We start from the raw sequence: 10,360 nt of genomic DNA on the forward strand, positions 1-10,360 counted from the left end.
AGTGACATGAAGAAAGCAACCCATTCACAATCATGCCTCAGAAAATCAAGTATCTCAGAATCACCTTAACTAAGGAAGTAAAGGACCTATACAACAGAAAATAAGAGGAAACGAAGAAATGGAAACATATCTCCTGCTTATGTATTGGGAGAATTAACATTGTCAAAATGACAATACTCCCCAAGGCATTGTACAAATTCAATGCGATCCCTATAAAGATACCCATAATATTCTTCAAAGAAGTTTATCAATCACTCCTGAAATTCATATGGAACAACAAACGCCCACGAATAGCTAAAGCAATTCTTGGGACAAAGACGATGGGAGGCCTCACCTTCCCCAACCTCGAACTCTACTACAAAGCGATAATAATTAAAACAGCATGGTACTGGAACAAAGGCAAAGCCGCCGACCAATGGAACATCATTGAATATACTGACACACACCTTCAAATATATGTTCATCTAATCTTTGATAAGGGAGCAATAAATGTGAAGTGGAGCAAGAAAGACTTCTTTAACAAACGGTGCTGGAAAAACTGGACAGCGACATGCAATAAAATGGGCTCAAACCTCTACCTAACAGCAAGCACAAAAGTCAGATGAAAATGGGTCAAAGACCTCAACATCAGAACAGAATTCATCAGGTACATTGAAGACAAGGTGGGCAAAACCCTCCACGACATTGAAGCTAAAGGTATCTTCAAAGATAACATGCCACTGGCCAAAAAAGTGAAAACAGAGATGAACAAAGGGGACTATCTTAAATTAAGTAGCTTCTGCACCTCAAAAGAAACAGTGACCAGAATACAAAGACAATCTACAGAATGGGAAAGGATATTCACCCAATGCCTATGTAATAAGGGGTTGATATCAATGATATACAAGGCACTTGTTGAACTCTACAAGAAGAAATCATGCAACCCCATCAGAAAATGGGATGATGAAATGAACAGTAACTTTCTCAAAGAAGATACCGAATGGCCAAAAGGCACATGAAAAATGCTCTTCATCACTAATCATCAGGGAAATGCAGGTCCAACCAACAAAGAGATATCACCTCACACCACTGAAACTGACCCACATCCAAAAGAACAAAAGCTACCGGTGTTGCCATGGATGTGGGGAAAAAGGGACTCTCCTTCACTGCTGGTGGAAATGCGGACAGGTTCAGCCATTTTGGAAAACAGTATGAACAGTTCTCCGAATACTAGAAATTGAGCTCCCATTTGACCCAGCAATATCACTCCTGGAAATATAGCCTGGAGAGGCAAAAAAGTACAGCCGAAATGACATCTGCACTTGTATGTTCATTGCTGCACTGTTCACAATAGCCAAAATCTGGGGAAAAAAAAACCTAGTGCCCAAGAACAGATGACTTGTTAATAACACTTTGTTTCATCTACACAGTGGAATACTATGCAGCTGTTAGAAAAGAAGAAGTCATGAAATTTGCATAAAGTGGATCAACATAGAAAGTGAAATGAGTCAGAAAGATATGGACGGACATTGAAAGGTTGTACTCATCTGTGGAATATAAAGTAACAGAATGAGAGACTAATACCCAAGAATAGAGTGATAAGGACTAGGAGGTATGCTCCAGGCCTTGGAAGCCGGCATCACATGCTGGGGGGAAAGGCAGCTCAGATAGAGGTCAGAACACCCACTAAAGGGTATTTGGAGGACCCGCTCTGGGTGGGAGATGCATGACAAAAGTAGACCATAGAGCCATTCTTTCTGCCCCACCAAGATCACGATTTGACCCCCACAAGAGGCTATCCGGCACGACCACAGCACCAGAGGCACGTGGAACCAATTCAGAACCCAGAGGCTTTTGGCAGAAATGTGACTGAACTATGCATTAAGCTACGGCACCATTCTCCCTCAGGTGGGAAAGGGTATTTGTCGCTTCCGCCTTTCTCCCCACTGGCGGCACGATTCCCACCACCTCAGAGACTATTGGACAGCCAGGTATGAGCTAGGGTGACAGGGCAACTACATCCTCGTGGGATTGGGGGTGAGGGGTGAAACCAGCCCATTCGTCCTGCCAGCCAAGACCATGAGTTGCCCACCACGAGTGGCTCTCTGGCATGCCATGGCCCCAGAGAACAAAAGAGAATGCCCTGCCACAAAGGCACGTTTGGGGGCATGGTGGGAGGAATACTGGTATCATTGGTGGTGGAGAACGATTTCCTTGAGCAGGCACCAGTTACATCTCCATTCGTCCTAGCCCTCAGATTTTAGCAAGTACCACATTGGAGGTTTTTTCACGGTCAGGGAAATGAGATACTTCATTGTTTCTGGGTTTTGGCATATAGAATACACCACGGGTAGCTTGCCAGTCTCTGCCATGTAGGCAAGATACGCTTGGTAACCTGCCATGTTCTCCGAGAAAGAGAACTGGACAATATGAGTTGTTGTCTAATCAACAAGATCCAGTCTCTGGATCTTGGCCATTGATGGAATTACATGGCTCCAGAGGCAGTCCGGGGTTGTAACCCTTAGCTACTGGAAGATGGGGGATCTGGATGGAGGAGGCCCATTCTTGGTCCGAGCAGACTTGAATATCTCAGCCCCGGGTCCCGCACACCTGGGTTCCTCTGCCAGTTCTTCATGCATGAGGCTCCTTCAAGTGTGGTGAGAGTGGTCTTAAGCATACCTATTGCTGGTTGCAGAGGTCTTCAGCTGTCAGGTCTCTGCTCGGGGTGGTGAGGGAAACACAACCCACACACTCCAAGGGGCCCTGGTGAGGAAAGCCAGGTGCGGCGTCAGGAGACCGTCATTTCAGAGATACTTAGACTTAATTTTAGATCGAAAAGTACACATCATTCAAACAGTTGTATGTGCTTAGTAATAAAATATTACACACATGTTCAATCACCTAAGAAAGCCCATTCTGCTCAGGGAACTAGATTTTTAATTACAGGTCTGTTTTGCCCATGTGGAATGACTGAGAATCACTATGAGTAGATATAAAACTCACTATACACACAAAGATGCACACAGGTTACTTTGAGTCATCTGTGTTGTTAATGTGTCTTGGCCATTAAACTACATTGAGACCCCTTTTATGTCCTTTACAGGAGCCTCATGATTCTCACCTTCCCTTCAAGTTGAACTTGTAATAAGGTGGAATGAAATCATCAATATGCTTCTCACCTCTTCCTTCAGGAGAAAAATCCTACTTACTTTCAAGGTGGTCAAAGTGCGGACAACGCAATCCACTGTTTTCTGGAGATGTACACGGGACCGAGGTGAGAATATCAAAAGGCTCCAGTTTAATTTTCTTAATGAAGGTTTCAGGGTAGAGCATTAAACAAGACTGATACACCACCTTCCAAAAGAATTATTTTGCAAAACTTATGCCCTGGGTATGGTAAAAGATAATATGGTAAAAACCAGACTTTTCCTTCTGGGACATTAATGTTCTAAATTTATCACTTCAAGCTGCTTTGAAATACCTTCCTAGATTGGGAATCACTGTCTGCCATAGGAGTGAGTAAGGACAACACTCAAAGAAATCAGAAGAGAAAAATAGGGAAAAAAATCAGCTCTTATACTCAGTTTGGCAACACATATACTAAAATTTAAATGATACAGAGATTAGCATGATCCTTACACAGAGATGACAGGCCAACTTGTAAAGTGTTCCATATTTTTGTTGCATTAAGAATTAACAGGGCTACTTTAAGCTAAGACAAGCCCCACAAATACTCAAAATTTCGACATAAAGATAGCAAAAATCCCCATCACAATGATCTCTCTCAATGTCAATGGACTAAGTACACCAATTCAGAGGCACAGGATGGCAGGATGAAATAGAAAACTGAACCCAACATTCTGCTGCCTGCAAGAAAAATATCTGAATAATCAAAGCAACCATGGGCTCAAAGTCAAAGGCTGGAAAACAATTCTTCAAGAAAAGAACACCACCAAAAAGCTGCAGTGGCCATACTAGTATCAGACCACGTGGACTTCAGGCTAAAGGTTATAAGAGACAGTGAAGGTCATTTGTTAATGATCATGGGATATGTACATCAGAAAGAACTCACCCTCCTCAATGTATATGCTCCTAATGACAGACCAGAAAAATACGTAAAAACAACTTCTAATAGACTTAAAGAAAAACATTGATAGCAACACAATACTAGATGGAGATTTCAACAGTACTTTCTCACTTCTCAATAGATCAAACAGACAAAAACTCGGCAAGAAAATATTTTATTTGAGGGAAATAATGAACAACCATTGGCTTAGAGAAGAAATCAAAGAGGAAATAAAAAGATTCCAGAAAAAAATGATAACGAGGAACTATCAGAACCTGTGGGACAGAGCAAAAGCAGTTCTAAGAGGAAAGTTTATAGCTCCGCCAGAATTCAACTGGAAGAAAGAAAGGGCCTACAAAAATAACTTACAGCTCAAGATTTTGGAAAATACCAAGAAAAGGAGTCCAAACTAGCCAGGAGGAAAGAAATAATAAAAACTGGAGCAGAAATCAATGAGATATAATCCCAAAATACAATCCAGTAGACCAACAAAAGCAAGAGATGGTTCTTTGAGAAAATAAAAAAGATCGATAAACCACTAGCAGAACTCACAAAGAAGAAAAGAGAAAGAATCCTAATAAATCGAATCAGAAATGCAAAGGGGGACATCATAATAGAAACTACAAAATCCATAGGATCATCAGAGATTATTTTGAGAATCTTTACAGCAGGAAATGAGAGAATCTTGAATAAATTGATAAATTACTGGATTCCAATTACCTCCCAAGGCTGAACCAAGAAGATTTTGAAAACTCGAACCCATCACTACAAGGAAAATGAAATGATAATCAAAAGTATCCCCCAAAACAGGAGCCCAGGCCCAAATGGATTCACTAATGAAGTATTTCGAAACCTTTCAAGAGGACCTACTGCCAACATTTTTTAAGATTTTCCAGGAAATTGAAGAAACAGAAATACTCCCAAACAATTTCTATGAGACAAAGATCAGCCTGATACTCAAATCAGACAGAGACACCACAAAAAAGAAAATTACAGACCTATTTCCTTGATAAATCCAAAGATCCTCAAGATTATACCAGCAAAGAGAATCCAGAAACTCAACAAAAGGTCACACTCTATGACCAACTAGGTTGATCTTGGGGATGCAAGGATGGCTTAACATTCTCAAGTCAAACAACAGAATACACCATCTCAATAAAATAAAGATAAAAATCATATGATAATATCAATAGATGTAGATAAAGCATTTGAGGAGATCCAGCACCCATTCATGATGAAAAACTCTCAACAAAATGGGAGTGGAAAGTACTTTCCTCAATATAGTCAAAGCAAACTAACACAAACCCACACCAAGCATTATTCTCAACGGGGAAAAACTAAAGGCTTGGAGCAGAAATCAATGAGCTAGATTCCCAAAATAAAATCAGGCACAAAACAAGTTACCCACTCTCACCACTCCTATTCAACATAGTACTTGAAGTACTTGCCATATGATTTTGGTAAGAAAAAGATATCAAGGGCATCCAGATAAAAAAAGGAAGAACTCAAGCTTTTACTATTTGGAGATGACATGATAGTATACTTAGAAAATCCCAAAGAATCTACCAAAAAGCTCCTGGGAAGAATAGATTTTTTTACTAAAGTAGCATAATACAAAATCAATATCCAGTAGTCCATGGCTTTCCAAATACTATTAATGAAAGAGAAAAAAGAGATAGGCGAAAAACAATCCCATTCACAATAATAACCTCAGAAAATCAAGTATATTAGAATCAACTAAATAGGTTAAGGACCTATACCAAAAAAACTCTACAAAACACTACTTCATGAAATAAAAGAGGATATGAGGAAATGGAATCACATCCCATGCTCATTGATTGAGAGGATTAACACTGTCAAAATGGCAATACACCCCAAAGCGCTATAAAGATTTAATGTACTTTCTATAAGGATACCCATAACATTTTTCAAAGAAATAGATTAAACCCTCTTGAAACGCATACACAACAATAAACTCCCATGATGAGCTAAAGCAATCTTTGGTAAAAAGAAGAAGGGAACAGCTTCCACAACTTCGAACCCTACTACAAAGTCGTAGTAATCAAATTAGCATGATATTCAGATAAAGACAGGCCTCAGATCAATGGAATATAGTCAAATATCCTGACGCTGGCCCTCAGATTATTATTACCTAATGTTTCATAAAGGCTCAATAAATATGAAGTTGAGCAAGGAAGTCTCTTCAACAAGTGCTGCTGGGAAAACTGGTCAGCAACATGCAAAAAAAAAATTAACTCAGACCTCTTTATAGTGCCAGGAACAAAGTCAGATCAAATGAATTAAAGACCTCAATATCATACCTGAATTCTTAAGATATATGGAGAAAAATGTGGGAAGATCCCTCCATGACATTAAAGCTAAGGGAAACTTCTAGAATGATACACCACTGACCAAGGAAGAGGAAGTGAAGATAACCAAATGAGACTACATTAAACCAAGAAGTTTCTGCAACTCAGAAAAAATGGTGACCATGCTAAAAAGACAGCCCTCATAATGGGGGAAAATTATTTATGCAATACCCATAAAATTAACCCCTTATTGTATATAACCCAAGATATATATGGCACTGGTAGAACTTCATGAGAAAAAGACATTCAACCCCACCAAAACATGAGGAGAAGAAATGAACAGAAACTTCCTCAAAGAATAAATACAAATGACCAAAAACCAGAGGTAAAATGTTCTACATCATGAATCATCAGGGAGATACAAATCCAAACAGCAATGAGATATCTCACACCACAGAGATTGACACACATCAAAAAGAACAAGAGCAACCAAAGTCAGCATGGAAGTGGGGAGAAAGGGTCTCTTCTTCACTATTGGTGGGGATGCCGATTGGTTCAGCCTTTTCGGAAAACAATATGGGCATTTCTCAGAAAGCTACAAATTGAGCTTCCATGAATCCAGAAATACCACTTTTGGCAATATACTTCCGGGCCCCAAAACACACAGCAGAAATGCTATCTGCACTTCTATGTTCATTGCAGCACTATTCACAATAGTGAGAATCTGGAAACAACTTGTATGCCCAAGAATTCTCAATGATTAGTTAGAGAAACTATGGTATATCTAAACAATGGAATACTATGCAGCTGTTAGTGAAAATGAAGTTATCAAGTATGCTTATAAATGGATGTACATGAAGAGTATCATGCTGAGTGAGATGAGTCAGATGGAGACAGACAGATATAGGATTACATTCATTTGTGGGATATGAAAAAACATAACTTTAGATTAATACCTTAGAACAGTAGAAATAAGGGCCAGGATGATTGGTCCACTGTTAGAAGCCTACCTTATGGGCTGGGGGAGATGGCAGTTGGGATCGAGAAGAGACCACTATGACAAAGATAGTTGGAAATGATGATACTGGAAAAGAACTGTGAAGTGAAAATAGGTAAAGGAAGAAACATGGTAACCTATCAGTTCCTGTGTTGTAAACCATGATGCCTCAAAAGGGAGAGATCGGCAGATAGGTATATAGGCAGAAGAAAGGGAGAGACAGGGGGCGGGGGTGAGGAGAGAGAGAGGGAGAGAAAGGATTTCAGGGGGAAAACTGGGGACACTGTAGGTGGGAAATGTTCACTGGTGGAGCAATGGGTCTTGGAACACTGTATGACTGAAACCTACTCATGAACAGCTTTGTATCTCTTTATGTCCCAGTCATTCAGTCAATCACTCAATGGTGATTCAGTCAACCAGTCATGGTGATTCAGTCAATCACTCAATCAATCAATAAGTAAATAAATAAAAATCAACTCTTTGGGCCCAACCATACCTAGAGGGCACTCCAGCTTTATAGGCACATGAATCAAGTATCTTCTTAGTTTAAAATGAGTGTGGTATGAGTTTGTCACTTTCAAACATAAGAATTCTGATTAATCACCATGGAATGTTTGTTTAATATAATGTTTTCTGAATAATTTTTATGAGACAAGATCTGTGAATAAAACCTTCAAGTGAAGAAAACAACATTCAATTATTTCTGTCACTTATTCATTTCACACTTCACTTAATCACTTAACTTCCCGTTAGTCGTTGATTTGCTCGAGCGGGCGCCAGTAACGTCTCCATTTGTCCCTATCGCGTGCTTCAGGGTCAGGTGAATGAGACCAGTTGTAGTTACTGGTTTTGGCATATCGAATACACAGCGGATAGATTGCCAGGCTCTTCCGTGCGGGCGGAATACTCTCGGTAGCTTGCCAATCTTTCCGAGAGGGATAGAGGTTTTTGGGGTGACCTCTAATCACCCTTGTAGGTGTTACCATATTTGAACCCTATCAAATATGGTACGACAATTCCAGAGGATGGGTATTTAGTGTCTTATGATGTGTCGCTCGGCCGCAAGGGGCCGCGCGGTTCCGGAAAGCATCCTGGAGTGTGGCGACGGCTGGGTAGTGGAAGTAGTGTCGAGAGTGGAAGTCTGCCAGCGAGAGTGGAAGTCTGCCAGCGGGGTATTTATCTGGGTAGGGTGGGTCTCCTGTGCACAATTCGATCCCTGGGTGGTTGATGGAAGCAGACAGGGCAGGGTAGGGTGGGGCTCCTGATTAGAATCCCTTTGTCACCTGTGGTGGTGGGAGCAAGCAGAGGAGCTCTGTCCCTGGGTCCGCCGAGCCTGGAGTCCAAGGTCTCAGAGAGTTCCGCTTATCTTGTTCTGTGGGTCTTCAGCTGTGCGTGGGTCTCGGCCGGAGCTGCCGCGTGGGTCCGGAAATCGTCCTGGAGTGTGGCAACGGCTGGGTAGTGGAAGTAGTGTCCACTTATCTCCTCTGTGCCCCTGGCTGAGCATTTGCAGATTAAAGAAGCCTTTGAGAATGAAGTGGGACTCATAAAAGCCAGCTTGAGAAGAAAGGAAGAAGAAAGCCAGAACAAAACGCAAGAAGTCTCCAAACTTCAGACTGAGGTGCAGAATACTAAACAAGCCTTAAAAAATCTAGAGACCAGGGAGGTGGTTGATTTGTCCAAATACAAAGCAACAAAAAGTGATTTGGAGGCACAAGTTTCCAACCTAAGTGAAAAGCTGGCCAATCTGAATAGGAAATATGAAGAAGTGTGTGAGGAGGTTTTGCAAGCCCAAAAAAGGAAACTGTCAGCAAAAGATGAGAAAGAATTGCTACATTTCAGCATTGAGCAGGAAATCAAAGACCGGCAGGAAAGGTGTGATAAGTCCTTAACAACCATCACGGAGTTGCAGAGGCGAATACAGGATTCTGCTAAAGAGATTGAAGCAAAGGATAATAAGATAACTGAGTTGCTTAACGATGTGGAGAGACTAAAGCAGGCCCTCAACGGCCTCTCGCAGCTCACCTACGCCAGCGGGAGCCGCAGTAGGAGGCAGAGCCAGCTGGTGGACAGTCTGCAGCTCCAAGTGAAGACTCTGCAGCAGCAGCTGGCTGATGCTGACAGACAGCACCAAGAAGTAATTGCGATTTATCGGACACATCTTCTTAGTGCCGCACAGGGTCACATGGATGAGGACTTATTCATTTATTCAATTATTATTATGGAAAATAGGATTCAGGTGAGAAAACAAGAAATCTTTTACTTATAGCATGAACTTCTAATGTCTGGACTGCAAATTTCTAACATCTTTAGATTGGCTATAATATAGCTAGTTCTGCTTGAGAAATAATTGACTTCTGTCCAATATTCTGAATTTTGCCTTATTGTGTGGCCTGAATAAGTACTTCTATGAATAGAAATTATTAATTATCATTAGAAGCCATTTGAATGTTAATTTATATTGTTGTGATTTATATTTTAATCTAATTACTTTTTCTAAAAGAGATAAATTTGGATGTGGCAGATTGAATCCAATTGAGTCCTGAAGAGGTCAGGGAGTAAATGAAAATTATAGGAAGAATTTGATGAATTGGAGGAGGGGAAGGGCTTAAAGGCCAAAATATTTCACCACCTGAATTTAATAAAATTTATTTATTACGTTATCATAATGAATGACAGCATCACTTGGTACAGTAGTTCAGATGAAATATAGGATTTTTCTAAGAACACACACACACACGGATACATGCAAACATACTCATTCTCTCTCTCTCTCTGTCTCTGTCTCTCTCTTACACATGCATGCATGAATTCTTATAAACTCAACATTCTCACACAATAGCACTCATAAACACACACACTTATAATCTCTTCCCATCTTTCCACCCTCCCCTGCAGTCCACACCACCCCTGATCCCTATCTCCAGCTACTTAAATACATGCTACCCATCTACAGTTTTCATCCAAGCAATTGCTAAAGAAACAACAAAAGTGTTCATGTGTGTACAGATT

The 10,360-nt window shown here is 40.7% G+C and overlaps 1 pseudogene; it reads left to right on the forward strand.

Moving 5' to 3' along the window:
• The first annotated feature begins 3,562 nt into the window (after positions 1-3,562).
• Positions 3,563-3,659, forward strand: LOC130037036 (uncharacterized; annotated as a pseudogene).
• The last annotated feature ends 6,701 nt before the right edge of the window (positions 3,660-10,360 follow it).

Source organism: Sorex fumeus, unplaced genomic scaffold, assembly GCF_029834395.1.
Source record: "Sorex fumeus unplaced genomic scaffold, SorFum_2.1 ptg000070l, whole genome shotgun sequence".
Classification (NCBI taxonomy): domain Eukaryota; kingdom Metazoa; phylum Chordata; class Mammalia; order Eulipotyphla; family Soricidae; genus Sorex; species Sorex fumeus.